Source organism: Cryptomeria japonica, chromosome 3 (assembly GCF_030272615.1).
Source record: "Cryptomeria japonica chromosome 3, Sugi_1.0, whole genome shotgun sequence".
NCBI lineage: Eukaryota > Viridiplantae > Streptophyta > Pinopsida > Cupressales > Cupressaceae > Cryptomeria > Cryptomeria japonica.
In genome coordinates this window covers 171,133,548-171,153,524 of record NC_081407.1, presented here as the reverse complement: position 1 = coordinate 171,153,524, position 19,977 = coordinate 171,133,548, and the positions used below count along the sequence as shown (strand labels likewise).

The 19,977-nt window shown below is 34.1% G+C and overlaps 1 non-coding gene across 1 annotated transcript; it reads right to left on the bottom strand.

Moving 5' to 3' along the window:
• Positions 1–803: 803 nt before the first annotated feature.
• Positions 804–1,016, bottom strand: LOC131029246 (small nucleolar RNA U3). Its single transcript, XR_009102736.2, has one exon. It is a non-coding gene; the product is annotated as a small nucleolar RNA U3 (small nucleolar RNA).
• Between the last annotated feature and the right edge of the window lie 18,961 nt (positions 1,017–19,977).

Below are 19,977 nucleotides of genomic sequence, written 5' to 3'. Positions count from 1 at the left end.
TGACCTCTCTTTTGAGAACACAAGTTCTCCACCACTAGGCCATCTCAAGCTATGTGAGCCAACTTAGGTTGTATATGACAACTCAGGTTCAAGAGTTATTAGAGCAAGGGACGAATTGCCCGAGTATTTTAGCATGTGGTTTTCCAATTGTAATGGTATGCAAAAGGGATAATTCTTGGAGGATGTAAGCCTAAGAAGCTCCAATAAGTGTTCTATGAGTCTGAGGGCTTGTCATCAACAAGGTTAGTGGATTGAGATTTAACTCCTATTGAGATCTCCTCAATCAAACATCAACTTGTATCAAAGTTCACATTTAGAGAGCAAAAGAAAAAAAGAAACATTATTTTATAGTCCACGATGTCGAGTGGTCTGTATATGGATCTGCAGATGGCTTATAGCAATATGAGACGGCTGAAGCTATTATGGCTCCAAAACAGACCTTTTGTACAGCGTGTTAGCGACAGGTTAGTCAATCACAACCATTTATTACAAAATCAACAGTGTAACACGTGTGACTAACACACGTGTTAATCAATCCGTACTGTCGTTTTGGAGCCGGAATAGATGCGTCCATATGAGACTACCCTGCACCTCAAATTGTGCTACAAACGAGGCATAAATACCTATTCAAATTTAAGAGTTATTAGAGCAAGGAACGATTTGCCCAAATATTTTAGCATGTGGTTTTCTATTGTGATGGTATGCAAAAAGGGATAATTCTTGGAGGATGTAAACCTAAGAAGCATCCTGTAATCTTGTCAGACTCGGTGCTCATTTTAAAAAATTGAGTCAAAAGGGGTATGAATCTGTCAGAACGCTCCCAGGCCTTCACTGCATGCTAGTAATTAACAGGCGGGACGTTCATCGGGAGGCTAACTGCGAAACACAGCGGCCTCAGTATTCGCGCTCTGGGCTGAAAGCCATATTTCATCTTCCAGATTTGTGTGCTTGTCTGAGTTTGATACGCAGACCAAGTTGTACAACCTTCAGAACAGATCCTGTTCAAGTAAGGTCGTGCTTCAGATGTTTGTGATTCAGATGTTTGTGCTTCGTAAATATAAACACTATTACTTCTGAAGTGCCTTAAATGTGGGATATAACTCCGGACATATTTCCTGATACCTTTGTACGCACAGCATTCTTGCGTGGGAGAGCAGAGAACGCTTTAAATTTTGTTGAATCAATTTTGCGGTCCTCACGGCAGTACAGGATGTTCTTCTACCTACTGCTGCAACAATAATATCTGACCTTCTCCCTCTCTTAACTGCGTTTCAGTTTAAGAAGCCTGATTTTTTCGTTATTTTTAACGACCATAAATAATCTATGATATGGTATTTGGGTGTGGGAAGAATTTTTATTTTTTTTAAAGGATATTTATTTCATTAAATCCATGATATACAAATTATTATTGAGTAAAATTAAGTACAAATATAATTAAAACAAATTATAAAATGTGTATGAAAATATAAATAAAATTTTATGAAACATTTTTATTATTCTTATAATTTTTAAATATATCATAAATGAAAATTCAAACAAGTATTTCAATGATGTTTTATTGACTAGATTAAATTTGGTCTTGCTTCAAATTAAGAGATCAAAAATCCACAAATTTAGTTGTAATTAATTCAGCTAGGTAGAGGAGGAATGTATCGTGGTCTATACATCCTTCTACAACCTTTTAATCAATTAAAATCATATCACAATATTGCATATAATAAGACAAAAACCTACACTAGTAAATTATTTTCTTACCAATTAAAATACCCACTTTAATGCTTGCAATATCCCTAGAGTGTCCTTATAAAGATAACATCGCAAACTATAAATGAGCATGTTGTTTCTCATTCATTTTGAAACATTCTTGATATAAACTATCAAAAGATAAATATATTTACCTTCATATGTTATCATCAAATACAACACTATTTAGAATACATCGCATGTTATTATAGGGTCCAATTTTGTCACATCCTTTTTTTTTCAATGATTATTATTAATGTGTATGTAGTCGTCGCTAGTTTTTTTTTAAATTAACAAATTTAAATGTAAATATGCAAATTTTAATTTATCCAAGTAAAATATCATAAAAAGTTTATGAGTGTTGCAATGTAAGGTGATATGATGTGTACAATTTTGTTGTAAAATGTTGCACTTAAAATAAATTGACATTTCTTAGTCAATAGTTAATAAAATCATACTCGGGTACTTTTAAAATTAAGGAGACAATGGACGAAGATAAAATGATGTTGAATATTAAAGATGAATTAAAATTATTAAAGCTACATGAAAAAAAAGTGTGGAAGGCTTGATACGTCAACAATAAACTAAATACAGTAAATAGTTTGAAGGAATGGTAATATTAATATATTGTAAATAGTATTCCAAATTAGTCCAAAATGGTTGTTGAATTGGTGAAGAATTGGATCGATGTTTGAGTATTGTGCAATCCTTCATTTTATCCTAGTAAGGTATAGATGTGGATTTGAATGGGGCTTCAAAAGGCCTATTTATTTTATGGAATCCTTGTAGAATGCACATCTTTGTTATAGAATATTCTTTTAGTTGGTTGGCCTATGAGTTTAAATCTCTTCAATAATATGTTGTAGAATATTGGGTCATAGTTTACACTACCAAAAGCTTCATTTGAAAAACACTCCTTAATAAATTATTACAATTTCTTTTGTCTTGGAATAGGAAGGTGTATTATTAGCAGTTATTTTAATGCTACTATAAGTCTTTTAGATATAAGTGGTAGTAGCAAAAAGCCATCAAAGTTTGAGCTTGATTTTAAGTTTTTCACAATGGAATTTAATCTATTTGATATTGTTCTTAAATGAGGGCATTTCACATGGAAAAATCATCAAAAAGAAATGTGTAATGTAATGGTATGGCTAGATTGGTTTCTTGTATCCCCTAAATGTAGGTTTCTTGTATCTCGCAAATAGATATTCAATTAATGGTTAATATCATTTGTTGTTGTGAATGCATTTCGGTTTGATCACTTTCTCATTTCTTTAAATATTTTATTGGACATTTCTCAACTCTAATGTCCATTCAAATTTTAATACATGTAGCTTATTCATCCTTCTTTCCATGACTAAATGGTTTTGTGGTGGTATGAATGAATAAGTTTTGAGGGTTCAATATTGAAATCTTTGAAAGAGACAATTAAATAATGGAATCATGAAGTGTTTGGGAATATTTTTGTTGAAAATAATAAGATTGAATTTGGATTTGAAATGATTACTATTGATGTCAAATTTAAAGGTTTAATGGATGGGATTATTACATTGAAAAAGGAAAAGTTGTATCTACTCAAAAATAAAATTATGAAAGAAGAAAAATTTTAAAGATAAAAATCTATAGAAAGTAGATCAACAAAAGGGATAGGAATACCAAGTAATTTCATCAAGTTAGTGTGATTCATTGAGCAAAAACAAGATACTCTCTTTAATAAATTTTAAAAGGAATAAAATTTGTGATCTCTCTCAGTTACACCCAAAGTCAATTCTTTTCTATACTAATTTGTTCAAAGCATATTATAGTGAAAATTTGTGACAAGCTTCTTATTTATTATCTAATATAAACTCAAAGTGCTTGCAAGGGGCAATTCCCTTACTATCATATCAAAAAATATAATAGGTACGATCTTCTTTACATGGCCTATCCTTAGTCTATACAATGGAAGAGTGTCCACGAACCCTAGATTATCTTTTGCAAATACTCAATCTATGCTAAGATGAAAATATTAGATCATGATGATCCATAAAAAATGCATGTTTTCATATTATTTCATTGGGTCCCGTCTCACAACAAGATGGTCACTTGCTTCATGTTCTCTGTAAAGTTCTGATGCCAATAGCTAACGAGATGAGAGGGGGGGGGGGGGTGAATCATACAAACTCAATCTTCCATAAAATCAACAGATTCAACCTCGGTAACTTAAACTTCAGCAATATAACCAAAAACTATTAAACATGCAAACTCATAAACACATAATCATCATAACACATATAACACCAGATTTAACATGGAAACCCAAATAGGAAAAAACCACTGTGGGATTTCGGACCCACTAAGAAATATACTCTTCTAGAGTATGCTCGGTTAAAAGAAAATCCTGTTAAAGATTACAAACACATTGCTAGATGTGACCCGGTTAAGGGATTTCCCTCAGATCTGTTAGGATCTTCACTTTGTTAGAAGTGACCTTGTCAAAGGATTTCAAACACTCATTTAGAATGTTACCTTGGACTGTTAAGTCCACTCAGTTAAGAGATTTTCTGTCACTTACAAAATAACAGTAATAAAAATATATCTGCAACTTCACATCTAAAATGCTAAAGCAGATTCTGTTTTGCTCAAAACAATCTTGTCAAAGGACTTATCTTGTCCCTCTGTTCGGCTCCCTACTATGTTATTCAAATAGGTCTTCAAGCTTCTGTGCTCGGTAATCACTATGTAGCATCCATGTGCTTACACTTGCCCACATACATTGTTCATCAATAATTTCTTATTTATAAACAATTTGCTAACCGCTGAATCTCCTTGATCACATTTCCCATGATCAATCTTAGCCATCAGATCTTCAATCTTGACTAGGTTCAATGCATCCTTCAATCTAAAAACGTTTTACCTTGCCTAGGGACTTGCATTCCTTTCTTGGAATTTGCACAAGGTTATTGCGATTCAATCTGAGCTGTAGATTTTCCTGTCGATCTTCCATTGACATAGATCCTTAACAAACTTCATGCGCGGCATACCAATCATTTATACATCTCCAGCTCATCAGCATCCTTCATTAAATAATGCTTTTATCCATCCAATGCGGTCTGTCATAACTCGGTTGCAACTCGGTAAATACTAAACTTTACTCGATATACATTCCGCCTTCATTAACCGATATCGATAACCTTAAGGTTTACCAACTAGGTTCCTTAAGGTTTACCGACTAGGTTCTTTGCTCGGTGACATAGTATAGTATTAACCTTACAATCAACAACATATGTAGGATATCAAAACAATCTAAACATCATGATCTCATCATTGTCTAACTCGGTAATAGTTGCCCATTGAATAACTTATTTCTCCCCTTATTCATCACATTCTTTCTGTGTCTTTTACCGATATCTTAATTCTCTTCAAATCAATCTTCTCAAGATATGGCAACATCATACTGAATCAGAAAATCAATTTCTTGACATCAATGACAAAATAATGTTATAAAGATAGATATCATCCTTTTTCAGTTATATCAAATAATCTTCAACAACCTTCTCAATATCCTTGATGAATATCAACAATCTCCTTCTATTGAAATGCCAACAATCTCCCCCTTTGGCATTGATGGAAAAACCAACTTTTAAATGGTAATACCAACAAGATATTCAAATTGATTCAGATTCAGATTGCTGTTAGACTTCTCCTGTTATCCTTGAGCTGTTAAAAATCGTCTGAAGTCTTCTCCCTTTTTCATTAGGCTTCTGAGCTATTGACTTGTATTAAGTCTTCTCCCCTTTGTAGTGTTCTCCCCCTATCATTAGTCTTATGTTATCTTCTTCATTTAGGATATTACCATTTAGTCTTCTCCCCCTTTAACAACAATGCCAAAAAGTAAAAGAACTAAATTATGATTTCTTCCTCTATGAAGTGATTTACCGTGCTATGTATCATCTCAGTCTCAGTCAGAGCAACTTGTCTCTATTCACTATTTCCTGCACACCTTTAGAAAACCTTCTAAAGTGTGTAAATCAACATCAATCCACACATAATATTCTATAGATTCATCGAATTGATGCTTTCACCGAACTCTGTCAGTGAGTAGAAGATAGAGGTAGGACCCCTAACTTGCTTCTGAGATACTCAAAAGTGTCCCTTGGCAGTGGCTTTGTGAAGATGTTTGCTATTTGCTCCTTTGAACTGATATATTCCAGCACAACTTTCTTCTCTTGAACTTCTTCTCTGAGATAATGATACTTTATAGAGATATGCTTTGTCTTAGAGTGCATTACCGGATTCTTTGAAATGTTAATGGCACTAGCATTATCACAGAATATAGTTACTGGCTCGGTAAATTTCTCATTTATACCTCCCAACAGTTGTTTGATCCATGCTATATTTGTGCAGTTCAATGCCGCAGCAACATATTCAGCTTCTGCTGTTGACTGTGAAATACATCCTTGTTTCTTGCTAAGCCAACTTACTAGTCTTTCTCCAAAAAAGAAAGCTCCACCACTTGTGCTTTTCCTGTCATCTATGTCACCTGCCCAATCAGCAACAGTTTAAACTTTTAAATCAAAATCATTCCTCTTTTCATATACTAAGCCATAATCTTCAATGCCTCTCAGGTATCTGAAAATTCTCTTGATTGTTGTCATATGGGTTTCCTTGGGATCTGCAAAAAATCTTGCAACAATACCTACTGCATGTGCTATATCTGGTCTGCTATGCATAACATATTGCAACTTCCCAATCATAGATCGGTAAAGTGTCTCATCAACAGATGCAGATTCATCATTCTTTGATAGTTTACAGTTAGTAGTCATAGGAGTACTTACTGGTTTAGAATCCTCCATTCCAAATTTCTTCAAGATTTCCTTTATGTACTTGGATTGAGTAATGAAAATCTCATCTTTCATTTGCAATATCTGTAAACCTATAAAATAATTTATCTCACCGATTAATGACATCTCAAATTCTTTGTTTATTTCATTTCCAAAGTTCTTGCATAAGGAGTCATTACCAAAAAAAATAATATCATCAACAAATATGTCTGAGATCAGTATTTCATTGTCCTCATCACTCTTCATGTACATGTTGTTGTTTTCACTTGTCCTTATAAAACCAATTTTGATCAAATAAGAGTGCAGTCTCTCATACCATGCTCTAGGTGCTTGTTTCAGACCATATAAAGCTTTGTTTAGTTTAGATACCTGATATTTACTCTTGTCTTCAACAAATCATTTAGGTTGTTCAATATAAACTTCTTCTTCTAGTATACCATTCAAAAATGCAGATTTAACATCCATTTGATATATCTTGAAATTTTTGAAAGCAGCATATGCCAACAATGTTCTTACTCTCTCAAGTCTAGCCACGGGTGCAAAAGTCTCACCATAATCTATTCCTTCTTCTTGAGCATAACCTTTGCAAACTACTCTTGCTTTGTTCCAAATGACCTCACCTTTTTCATTTAGCTTGTTTCTAAAAATCCACTTTGTACCGATTACATTTTTATCCTTTTGTCTTGGGATCCGTGTCCATGTGTCATTCTTCTTGATTTGATCAATCTCTTTTGTCATAGCATTTACCCAATCTTCACTGTTAAATGCCTCTTTTACTATTCTCGATTCAAATTCAGATATCAGACATGTGTTCTGTCTCAGTTTGTTCCTTGTCATCACTCGATCATCCTTATCTCCTATAATCTAACTTTATGCATGATGTCTCCTGACATATTTGGCTAATATAGGCTCGGTAGGTTCTATACAATCTTCTTCATCACTCGGTAACTGGACATTATCTTCATTTTCTTCAACAACTTTCTCGGTAGGACTTCTCAGTTGAACATAAACGAATTCTTCATAATCTTCTGGTTCTTTGGAATTTCCTTCATCATTTCTTTCTTCAAATTCGTCAATTTTCACATTTGCACTTTCTACTATTTTGTTAGATGATTTGATCAGACATTTAAATGCTTTACTTCTAGAAGAATAACCAAGAAATGTTCCTTCTTCACTTTTCTGATCAAACTTTCCATTTATGTCATCTTTGTGAACATAGCATCTACTTCCAAAGATTTTAAAATAACTTACATTAGGTTTCTTGTCATACTAGATCTCATATGTTGTCTTCATAGATCCTTTCTTCAGTTGAACTCAGTTCAGGGTGTAAACTGCAGTGCTGATTGCTTCTCTCCAAAATGTTTGAGGTACCCTTTTTTCTATCATCAGGGTTCTGGCACAATCCACAATTGATCTGTTTCTTCTCTCGGCTATCTCATTTTGCTAAGGTGTTCTCGGTGCAGATACTTGCCTTTTAATACCATGATCATTGCAGAATAAGTTAAATTCATCAAAAGTGAACTCTCCTCGTCTATTAGATCTAAGACATTTCAGTTGTCTTCCTGTTTCATTTTCAACTCTTGCCTTGTACCATTTCAACATTTGAAAAGCTTCTGATTTTCTTTTAAAAACATAATTGACATCATCCTTGAGTAATCATCCACAAATAATATGAAATATTTATCACCATAATAACTTTGAACTTTCATGGGACCATAAAGATCAGTGTGTACTAGATCTAAAATTCCTTTAGAAGTGTAGGACTTACTTATAAAGCTTGATCTTGTCATCTTACCCATCTGGCATACTCGGCATATAGCATTCTCAAGTTTTTCTAAGCTCGGTAGACCTCTTACTCGGTGCTTCTTGCTTCTTTCAATCAAATTATCAAAATTTACATGACAAAACCTTTTATGCCATAACCAAGTATCATCTATTTTTGCATAAAGACACTTGTTCCAAGTTGAGTCAAGATGAAATGTATTACCTTTTGTTTGTGTCCCGGTAGCATCTAACTTTCCATGCTTGTAATGAACTTTGACAATTCCTTTCTGAAATTCTATTTGATATCCTATATTGTTTAGTTGTGCTACACTCAACAAATTGTATTTCAATCCTTCAACCTAGTATACATCATCACATTTAGCATTGTCAAGAAGTGTTATAGATCTTTTACCTTTCACCAGACATGGTGCATCATTACCAAATCTTACATAGCCTCCATCATAGTCTTCTAATTTAACAAACTTGTGTTTATCACCTGTCATGTGATGTGAGCATCCACTGTCTATGATCCAAGAATCATTATTATTTATGTGAGATATTAGGGTTTTTTCTTCATACCTTTCTTCATCTAATCCATCTTTAATAGCCACATAAACAACTTCCTCAATATCAATTTCATCAGATTTATCATCGTTGGATTCCTCATTAGCTGCTAGGCATGTCTTTATGTCTCTCCTTCGGAAGTCTCGGTGTCCTCTGTATTGGTTGTCTTTCTGCCTGTTATCTCGGTATTCTCTCTTTTCACTAGATTCTTTGTCAGGACAGTTAGAAGCCATATGTCCTATTTTATCACAATTGAAACATTTTAAAGGTAGTTTTCCTTTATGCTTACCTTTTCCTCTCGGTAACCTTCTGGCTAATAATGCTTCAAACTCTTCTTGCTTCTTGATTTCCTCATATAGTTTGTGCACTTCTTCCATGTTCTTGCAAAATCTTTCACTTGCTCCATTATGATTCCCTTCAGAGTACTTACTCATTCTATCATTGTAATCATCAGATTCACCAATATGAAAAGAACTGAATGCATATTCTACTTTATTTACCGAAGATCCACTGTTATCAAAATTACTTAACTCAAATACATGTAGCTTGCCAATAGTAGCATCCAAAGACACTGGCATGTTTGGTACAGACCTTAGTTCATTGATTGCAGAGACTCAAATGGCATAAGCAGGTAGAAGGGTTCTAAGCAACTTACTTGTTACATCATTTTCTTCAATAGTTCCTCCTGCTCCTTTAATTTGGTTGACAGTCTCCTTTAACCTTGTACTGTATTGGGTTATGTTCTCACCTTCATTCATTCTCATGGATTCAAGTTGTCCTCTTAGACTATCTACTTTTGCTCTTTGAACATGTTCATCACCGCCATACACAGATATGAGCTTGGTCCACATTTCTTTTGCATCATTACGGCCTTTTAGATCATTAAACTTTGAGTCGGTCAATGCTGATGTTATTTCAATCATAGCTTGAATGTGTTCTTGTTTTGCCTTTATCTCTTCCAAGGTCATCGGGTTGGTGCTTGGTGGTATGTAATCATTCTCCAAATAATATGTTGCATATTCTCCAATTCCTGATAAATGCAGCTTCATCATTTTCTACCATGTGGAGAAACTTGACTTGTTCAGCTTTGGTGCATCCCTTTTATACATCTTCGGATCTTTGCCTTAAGTACCTTTAAACTTTTCTTCCAGAGTCCAAAGCTCGGATACCAATTGTAAAGTTTTGATGCGAATAGCTAACAAGATGAGAGTGGGGGGGGGGGGTGAATCATACAAACTTAATCTTCCATAAAATCAATAGATTCAACCTCGGTAACTTAAACTTCAGCAATATAACCAAAAATTGTTAAACATGCAAACTCATAAACACATAATCATCATAACACATATAACACCAGATTTAACATGGAAACCCAAATAGGGAAAAACCACTATGGGATTTCGGACCCACTAAGAAATATACTCTTCTAGAGTATGCTTGGTTAAAAGCAAATCCTGTTAAAGATTACAAACACATTGCTAGATGTGACCCGGTTAAGGGATTTCCCTCAGATCTGTTAGGATCTTCACTTTGTTAGAAGTGACCTTGTCAAAGGATTTTAAACACTTATTTAGAATGTTACCTTGCTAGAGGGTTTACAAATAAGACTGTTAAGTCCACTCGGTTAAGATATTTTCTGTCACTTACAAAATAACAGTAATAAAAATATATCTGCAACTTCACATCTAAAATGCTAAAGCAGATTCTATTTTGCTCAAAACAATCTTGTCAAAGGACTTATCTTGTCCCTCTGCTGGGCTCCCTACTCTATTATTCAAATAGGTCTTCAAGCTTCTGTGCTCGGTAATCACTATGTGGCATCCCTGTGCTTACACCTGCCCACATACATTGTTCATCAATAATTTCTTATTTATAAACAATTTGCTAACCGTTGAATCTCCTTGATCACATTTCACATGATCAATCTTAGCCATCAGATCTTCAATCTTGACTAGGTTCAATGCATCCTTCGATCTGAAAATGTTTTACCTTGCCTAGGGACTTGCATTCCTTTCTTGGAACTTGCACAAGGTTATTGCGGTCCAATCTGAGCTGTAGATCTTCCTGTTGATCTTCCATTGCTATAGATCCTTAACAAACTTCATGTGCGGCATACCAATCATTTATACATCTCCAGCTCATCAGCATCGTTCATTAAATAATGCTTTTATCCATCCAATGTGATCTGTCATAACTCAGTTGCAACTCGATAAATACTAAACTTTACTCGGTATACATTTCGCCTTCATTAACCGATATCAATAACCTTAGGTTTTACCGACTAGGTTCCTTAGGGTTTACCGACTAGGTTCTTTGCTCAATGACATATTATAGTATTAACCTTACAATCAACAACATATGTAGGATATCAAAACAATCTAAACATCGTGATCTCATCATTGTCTAACTTGGTAATAGTTGCCCATTGAATAACTTATTTCTCCCCTTATTCATCACATTCTTTCTGTGTCTTTTACCGACATCTTAATTCTGTTCAAATCAATCTTCTCAAGATATGGCAACATCATACTAAATCATAAAATCAATTTCTTGACATCAATGACAAAATAATGTTATAAATATAGTTATCATCCTTTTTCAATTATATCAAATAATCTTCAACAACCTTCTCAATATCCTTAATGAATATCAACAATCTCCTTCTATTGAAATGCCAACAATCTCCCCCTTTGGCATTGATGGCAAAACCAACTTTTAAATGGTAATACCAACAAGATATTCAAATTGATTCAGATTCAGATTGCTGTTAGACTTCTCCTGTTATCCTTGAGCTGTTAAAAATCGTCTGAAGTCTTCTCCCTTTTTCATTAGGCTTCTGAGCTATTGACTTGTATTAAGTCTTCTCCCCTTTGTAGTGTTCTCCCCCTATCATTAGTCTTATGTTATCTTCTTCATTTAGGATATTACCATTTAGTCTTCTCCCCCTTTAACAACAATGCCAAAAAGTAAAAGAACTAAATTATGATTTCTTCCTCTATGAAGTGATTTACCGTGCTATGTATCATCTCAGTCTCAGTCAGAGCAACTTGTCTCTATTCACTATTTCCTGCACACCTTTAGAAAACCTTCTAAAGTGCGTAAATCAGCATCAAGCCACACATAATATTATGTAGATTCATCGAATTGATGCTTTCACCGAACTCTGTCAGTGAGTAGAAGATAGAGGTAGGACCCCTAACTTGCTTCTAATATACTCAAAAGTGTCCCTTGGTAGTGGCTTTGTGAAGATGTCTGCTATTTGCTCCTTTGAACTGATATATTCCAGCACAACTTTCTTCTCTTGAACTTCTTCTCTGAGATAATGATACTTTATAGAGATATGATTTGTCTTAGAGTGCATTACCGGATTCTTTGAAATGTTAATGGCACTAGTATTATCACAGAATATAGTTACTGGCTCAGTAACTTTATCATTTATACCTTCCAATAGTTGTTTCATCCATGTTATATTTGTGCAGTTCAATGCTGCAACAACATATTCAGCTTCTGTTGTTGACTGTGAAATACATCCTTGTTTCTTGCTAAGCCAACTTACTAGTCTTTCTCCCAAAAAGAAAGCTCCACCACTTGTTCTTTTCCTGTCATCTATGTTGTCTACCCAATCAGCATCAGTATAAACTTTTAAATCAAAATCATTCCTCTTTTCATATACTAAGCCATAATCTTCAGTGCCTCTCAGGTATCTGAAAATTCTCTTGATTGATGTCATATGGGTTTCCTTGGGATCTACAAAAAATCTTGCAACAATACCTACTGCATGTGTTATATCTCGTCTGCTATGCACAACATATTGCAACTTCCCAAACATAGATCGGTAAAGTGTCTCATCAACATATGCAGATTCATCATTCTTTGATAGTTTACAGTTAGTAGTCATAGGAGTACTTACTGGTTTAGAATCCTCCATTCCAAATTTCTTCAAGATTTCCTTTATGTACTTGGATTGAGTAATGAAAATCTCATCTTTCATTTTCATATCTGTAAACCTATAAAATACTTTATCTCACCGATTAATGACATCTCAAATTCTTTACTCATTTCATTTCCAAAGTTCTTACATAAGGAGTCATTACCACAAAAACTAATATCATCAACAAATATGGCTGAGATTAGTATTTCATTGTCCTCATCACTCTTCATGTACATGTTGTTGTTTTCACTTGTCCTTATAAAACCAATTTTGATCAAATAAGAGTGCAGTCTCTCATACCATGCTCTAGGTGCTTGTTTCAAACCATATAAAGCTTTGTTTAGTTTACATACCTGATCTTTAATCTTGTCTTCAACAAATCCTTCAGGCTATTCAATATAAACTTCTTCTTCTAGTATACCATTCAAAAATGCAGATTTAACATCCATTTGATATATCTTGAAATTTTTGAAAGCGGCATATGCCAACAATGTTCTTACTCCCTCAAGTCTAGCCACAGGTGCAAAAGTCTCACCATAATCTATTCCTTCTTCTTGAGCATAACCTTTGCAAACTACTCTTGCTTTGTTCTGAATGACCTCACCTTTTTCATTTAGCTTGTTTCTGAAAATCCACTTTGTACCGATTACATTTTTGTCCTTCTGTCTTGGGATCAATTTCCATGTGTCATTCTTCTTGATTTGATCAATCTCTTCTGTCATATCATTTACCCAATCTTCACTGTTAAATGCCTCTTTTACTATTCTCGATGCAAATTCAGATATCAGACATGTGTTCTATCTCAGTTTGTTCCTTGTCATCACTGGATCATCCTTATCTCCTATAATCTGACTTGATGCATGATGTCTTATGACATATTTGGCTAATATAGGCTCGGTAGGTTCTGTATGATCTTTTTCATCACTCGGTAACTGGACATTATCTTCATTTTCTTCAGCAACTTTCTCGGTAGGACTTCTCAGTTGAACATAAATGAATTCTTCATAATCTTCTGGTTCTTTGGAATTTCCTTCATCATTTCTTTCTGCAAATTCATCAATTTTCACATTTGCACTTTCTACTATTTTGTTAGATGATTTGATCAGACATTTAAATGCTTTACTTCTAAAAGAATAACCAAGAAATGTTCCTTCTTCACTTTTCTGATCAAACTTTCCATTTCTGTCATCTTTGTGAACATAGCATCTACTTCCAAAGATTTTAAAATAACTTACATTAGGTTTCTTGTCATACCAGATCTCATATGGTGTCTTCATAGTTCCTTTCTTCATTTGAACTCGGTTCAGGGTGTAAACTGCAGTGTTGATTGCTTCTCTCCAAAATGTTTGAGGTACCCTTTTTTCTATCATCAGGGTTCTGGCACAATCCACAATTGATCTATTTCTTCTCTCGGCTATCCCATTTTGCTAAGGTGTTCTCGGTGCAGATACTTGCCTTTTAATACCATGATCATTGCAGAATAAGTTAAATTCATCAAAAGTGAACTCTCCTCCTCTATCAGATCTAAGACATTTCAGTTGTCTTCCTATTTCATTTTCAACTCTTGCCTTGTACCCTTTCAACATTTGAAAAGCTTCTGATTTTTCTTTTAAAAACATAACTGACATCATCCTTGAGTAATCATCCACAAATAATATGAAATATTTATCACCATAATAACTTTGAACTTTCATGGGACCACAAAGATCAGTGTGTACTAGGTCTAAAATTCCTTTAGAAGTGTAGGACTTACTTGTAAAGCTTGATCTTGTCATCTTACCCATCTGGCATACTCGGCATATAGCATTCTTAGGTTTTTCTAAGCTCAAAAGACCTCTTACTCGATGCTTCTTGCTTATTTCAATCAGATTATCAAAATTTACATGACAAAACCTTTTATGCCATAACCAGGTATCATCTATTTTTGCATAAAGACACTTGTTCCAAGTTGAGTCAAGATGAAATGTATTACCTTTTGTTTGTGTCCCGGTAGCAGCTAACTTTCCATGCTTGTCATGAACTTTGACAATTCCTTTCTGAAATTCTATTCGGTATCCTGTATTGTTTAGCTGTGCTACACTCAACAAATTGTATTTCAATCCTTCAACCCAGTATACATCATCACATTTAGCATTGTCAAGAAGTGTTATAGATCTTTTACCTTTCACCAGACATGGTGCATCATTACCAAATCTTACATAGCCTCCATCATAGTCTTCTAATTTAACAAACTTGTGTTTATCACCTATCAGGTGATGTTAGCATCCACTGTCTATGATCCAAGAATCATTATTATTTATGTGAGATATTAGGGTTTTTTCTTCATACCTTTCTTCATCTAATCCATCTTTAATAGCCACATAAACAACTTCCTCAGTATCAATTTCATCAGATTTATCATCGTTGGATTCCTCATTAGCTGCTAGGCATGTCTTTATGTCTCTCCTTCGGAAGTCTCGGTGTCCTCTATATTGGTTGTCTTTCTGCCTATTATCTCGGTATTCTCTCTTTTCACTAGATTCTTTGTCAGGACAGTTAGAAGCCATATGTCCTATTTTATCACAATTGAAACATTTTAAAGGTAGCTTTCCTTTATGCTTACCTTTTCCTCTCGGTAACATTCTGGCTAATAATGCTTCAAACTCTTCTTGCTTCTTGATTTCCTCATACAGTTTGTGCACTTCTTCCATGTTCTTGCAAAATCTTTCACTTGCTCCATTATGATTCCCTTCAGATTACTTACTCATTCTATCATTGTAATCATCAGATTCACCAATATGAAAAGAACTGAATGCAGATTCTACTTTATTTACTGAAGATCCACTGTTATCAAAATTACTTAACTCAAATACATGTAGCTTGCCAATAGTAGCATCCAAAGACACTGGCATGTTTGGTATAGACCTTAGTTCATTGATTGCAGAGACTCGAATGGCATAAGCAGGTAGAAGGGTTCTAAGCAACTTACTTGTTACATCCTTTTCTTCAATAGTTCCTCCTGCTCCTTTAATTTGGTTGACAGTCTCCTTTAACCTTGTACTGTATTGGGTTATGTTCTCACCTTCATTCATTCTCATGGATTCAAGTTGTCCTCTTAGACTATCTACTTTTGCTCTTTGAACATGTTCATCACCTCCATACACAGATATGAGCTTGGTACACTTTGCTTTTGCATCATTACAGCCTTCTAGATCATTAAACTCTGAGTCGGTCAATGCTGATGTTATTTCAATCATAGCTTGAATATGTTCTTGTTTTGTCTTTATCTCTTCCAAGGTCATCGGGTTGGTGCTTGGTGGTATGTAATCATTCTCCAAATAATATGTTGCATATTCTCCAATTCCTAATAAATGTAGCTTCATCCTTTTCTGCCATGTGGAGAAACTTGACTTGTTCAGCTTTGGTGCATCCCTTTTATACATCTTCGGATCTTTGCCTCAAGTACCTTTAAACTTTTCTTTCAGAGTCCAAAGCTTTGATACCAATTGTAAAGTTCTGATGCCAATAGCTAACAAGATGAGAGGGGGGGTGAATCATACAAACTTAATCTTCCATAAAATCAACAGATTCAACCTCGGTAACTTAAACTTCAGCAATATAACCAAAAACTGCTAAACATGCAAACTCATAAACACATAATCATCATAACACATATAACACCAGATTTAACGTGGAAACCCAAATAGGGAAAAACCACTGCGGGATTTCAGACCCACTAAGAAATATACTCTTCTAGAGTATGCTCGGTTAAAAGCAAATCCTGTTAAAGATTACAAACACATTGCTAGATGTGACCCGGTTAAGGGATTTCCCTCAGATCTGTTAGGATCTTCACTTTGTTAGAAGTGACCTTGTCAAAGGATTTCAAACACTCATTTAGAATGTTACCTTGCTAGAGGGTTTACAAATAAGACTGTTAAGTCCACTCGGTTAAGAGATTTTCTGTCACTTACAAAATAACACTAATAAAAATATATCTGCAACTTCACATCTAAAATGCTAAAGCATATTCTATTTTTCTCAAAACAATCTTGTCAAAGGACTTATCTTGTCCCTCTGTTGGGCTCCCTACTTTGTTATTCAAACAGGTCTTCAAGCTTCTGTGCTCGGTAATCACTATGTAGCATCCCTGTGCTTACACTTGCCCGCATACATTTTTCATCAATAATTTCTTATTTATAAACAATTTGCTAACCGCTGAATCTCGTTGATCACATTTCCCATGATCAATCTTAGCCATCAAATCTTCAATCTTGACTAGGTTCAATGCATCCTTTGATCTGAAAATGTTTTACCTTGCCTAGGGACTTGCATCCCTTTCTTGGAACTTGCACAAGGTTATTGCGGTTCAATCTGAGCTGTAGATCTTCCTGCCGATCTTCCATTGCCATAGATCCTTAACAAACTTCATGCATAGCATACCAATCATTTATACATCTCCAACTCATCAGCATCCTTCATTAAATAATGCTTTTATCCATCCAATGCGATCTGTCATAACTCAGTTGCAACTCGATAAATACTAAACTTTACTTGGTATACATTCCGCCTTCATTAACCGATATCAATAACCTTAGGGTTTACTGACTAGGTTCCTTAGGGTTTACCGACTAGGTTCTTTTCTCAGTGACATTGTATAGTATTAACCTTACAATCAACATATGTAGGATATCAAAACAATCTAAACATCATGATCTCATCATTGTCTAACTCGGTAATAGTTTCCCATTGAATAACTTATTTCTCCCCTTTATTCATCACATTCTTTCTATGTCTTTTACCGACATCTTAATTCTCTTCAAATCAATCTTCTCAAGATATGGCAACATCATACTGAATCGAAAAATCAATTTCTTGATATCAATGACAAAATAATGTTATAAAGATAGTTATCATCCTTTTTCAGTTATATCAAATAATCTTCAACAACCTTCTCAATATCCTTAATTAATATCAACAATCTCCTTTTATTGAAATGCCAACCGTTCTCATCTTTCATTGTAGTGGTAGTGCAAATGTAATCCCCAACCAGTCCCTCCTTTGGGTCTCTACTCGGATTGGATAGTGCATTCATTTCCTCAATTTGGTACCTTGGGGATGTGAACCTTCTAATCACCATACATTTTGACTGCATTATACAAGAAATTCTTCATTGATGTTACATTATGGACATGGGAATAAAGAATATTCTTCTTTCTAATGACTATGTATATTGTGTTGTCTTCTAATGTAGTCAAGATCCAAGGCTTCCATTCTAGCTTCAATTTTTAACTCCCCGGTAAAAAAAATCTTAATTCTTCTTTCTTGTTGTTCATTCCAATATTGTTCCCAAAATAAAATTCTCACAAGCCTCCTTATGGCATGTCTCTTCCTCTCTTTAAAATATATATTCATCTCATGTGCTACAATTTTCCACTACCCACATCACATATTCTACAATCTGCAAAACAAATTTCTTCATTGCTTCACAACTCTCAATTGCTCAAGACTTCTCTCTCCTACCTACACAAATTCTTTTGAGATATTCTCAAGTAATTGCTTCACTCTCTACCCACAAGTTCTGATGTATCCTCTATACTCTCAAGATCTTCTCGCTCTAATACCAAATGATGCAAGGGGTACTCCCTCCTGCTACAAACTCACAAAACTCACAACACAATATGAATTGCAACACAATAAAATCTTAGTTTTATTTGATTCAAATCAATAAAACATATATAAAAATATGTATCACAATATTTAAAGTTAAATTTACACATGGGCCTTCACATGACCTCTCAACTTTGTAAGAAAAATCCTTTTAAACCTGCAACATTCTCTCCCCTCTCTTGCTCTAGAAAAAAACTCACTTAAATACAATTTAAAACTTAACCTTTTAGCTACCCAATAAAAGCAACATTTGCCTTCTAAAATTCTACCACATATATTTTTAAATTTTATTCTTTTCATTTCCTCCTATACACTCCTTGTCTTTTGCACTTCAACTTATTTCTCTTTTTACTTTTAGCATCTTTTAGTTATATTTTTTAAATAAAAGGTTGTAAATTTGTTACAACTCCCAAACAACCAAATAAATAAATAATTTGGAGTTTAAGAATACACAAGCTGGTGTCAAAAAGAAAAAATAAACCAAAAAGCTCCATTTTTCCTAAAAATTAGTGAATATGCTTGGAATGACCCACCAAGATCCCTTGCAAAAGGATTTCGCTCCAACATTCCAAAATTTTGTAATATTAAATTTTTCATAAATTGTTGACATTTTTTGACAAACTTCTAACATTTAAATATCCCAAAATGGAATATATATAGATTTAGTTATTTTTTAATATTCCATGGAGTACCTTCAATAATGTCCCTACAAAAGGAATTTACTTGTCCTTACAGGTTTTCCAAAAATAATTTATGAAAACTACTTGCAAAGCCTCAAAATGTTGATTTGGCAAAAACTTCAAGTTGACAAATTTGATTGCATGGCTAAGTTCCTTTATGCTAAGAGATGCCCATGTAGCATTGTAAATTGTACACCTTTATTAGTGTGTCCAATTTCACACTCTTCTAGCACCTTATTTAGTCTTTCCCTTTCCTCTATGCATTATAGGACCTTTATTGTAATTAATTAATATTTAATTCAATATTATGGGCCTTATTCCACTTTATTACATCATCACACTCTTATTTGGACCCTTAATTATTGGTGTACCCTTTATTATTTTAATCCTAATCTTGTCCTAGTTTCAAGCTTCAAGGCATATTTTGCATATCTCCACATCTTGGTTTGACCCACCAAGCTAGATTTAGCATTAGAATCACACTCTCGCATCCCTAAAAAATTAAAAAAAAGTTGGTTGAACCAGGTAGTATACTACCTGGTCCTGAACTTTTTTCCTCGGATTTTGGGAGAATAATAAGGCGGTCTTATCCTATTCAAATCTAGCTTTATGCGAAAAAATATCAATTCTAAGTCAGCCTAAAGGTGATTTTAATTATGAAATCCCTATATAAGGCATCCCTCTCAATTCATTTTCAACAATTTACACCATATGGCAATTTTATCATCAATTCAAGAGTAATTCTTCTTCCTCAAGAGCAAATCTAGGTCTAGGAGCAGCAAACTACATCAAGGAATCTTCATATTATGTTTCAATTATGATT